The sequence below is a fragment of the Mandrillus leucophaeus genome, unplaced genomic scaffold, assembly GCF_000951045.1.
Source record: "Mandrillus leucophaeus isolate KB7577 unplaced genomic scaffold, Mleu.le_1.0 Scaffold77, whole genome shotgun sequence".
NCBI lineage: Eukaryota > Metazoa > Chordata > Mammalia > Primates > Cercopithecidae > Mandrillus > Mandrillus leucophaeus.
Genome location: NW_012108363.1, coordinates 6,561,863 through 6,562,822, shown reverse-complemented (window position 1 = coordinate 6,562,822; position 960 = coordinate 6,561,863).

The following is a 960-nucleotide window of genomic DNA, read 5'->3' as shown; positions in this document are numbered from 1 at the left end:
GACCAGGCTGGTCTCAACCTCCTGAACTCTGGTGATCCGCCTTCCTCGGCCTCTCAAAGTACTGGGATTATAGGCATGAGCCACTGCACCCAGACTAAGCCTAAGTCTTGCTCTCATTTGTTGCCAGGTTCCATCTACAGTACCCCTTCAATGGTCACTCAATTTTGGTTGAGCAATTCCAGTACCAGAGAAAGTACTGATACAACTCCTCATCCTTGGACATTGTATTTTGTACACTTATTTTTACATATTCTGCAGGACAGATTTCCAGAAGTGGGATTGCACAGTCAAGGGATACACTCACTTTACATTTTGGTGGCTACTAAGATTGTGCATGTGCATACACACGCACAGGGTGTGCTGATTGACACAGAAATCAGTGCCTGGTAGTCACAGGGAGACAGACTGTGACTCAAATGGAAGAAAGACTTCTTCATTGTTAAAAATCTTGCACAGCACTTTGGGAAGCTGAGGCAGGTGGATCACCTGAGGTCAGGAGTTCAAGACCAGCCTGGCTAACATGGTGAAACCCTATCGCTACTAAAAAAATAAAATAAAATAAAATAAAATAAACAAAAATTAGTTGGACATGGTGGCGGGTGCCTGTAATCCCAGCTACTCAGAGACTCAGAGGCTGAGGCAGGAGAATCTCTTGAACCCGGGAGGCGGAGGTTGCATTGAGCCAAGATCATGCCATTGCACTCCAGCCTGGGAAATAAGAGTGAAACTCTGTCTCAAAAAAAAAAAAAAAATGCACAAAAAACTGTATAGTCTCCAATTGCATATTGGAGACTCAGAAGGGTGGGAGGGAGGTGAAGGATGAAATGCTGTCTCTTATACACATCTAGATGTGTATAAGAGACAGGCTATTGCCACATCTGTTCTAGGGCCTGTTGCTGTTCCTGCCACTGCTATGCCACCTGCTGTCCTGGCTGCTGCTCCTTCAGCAGTCCCTGGAGT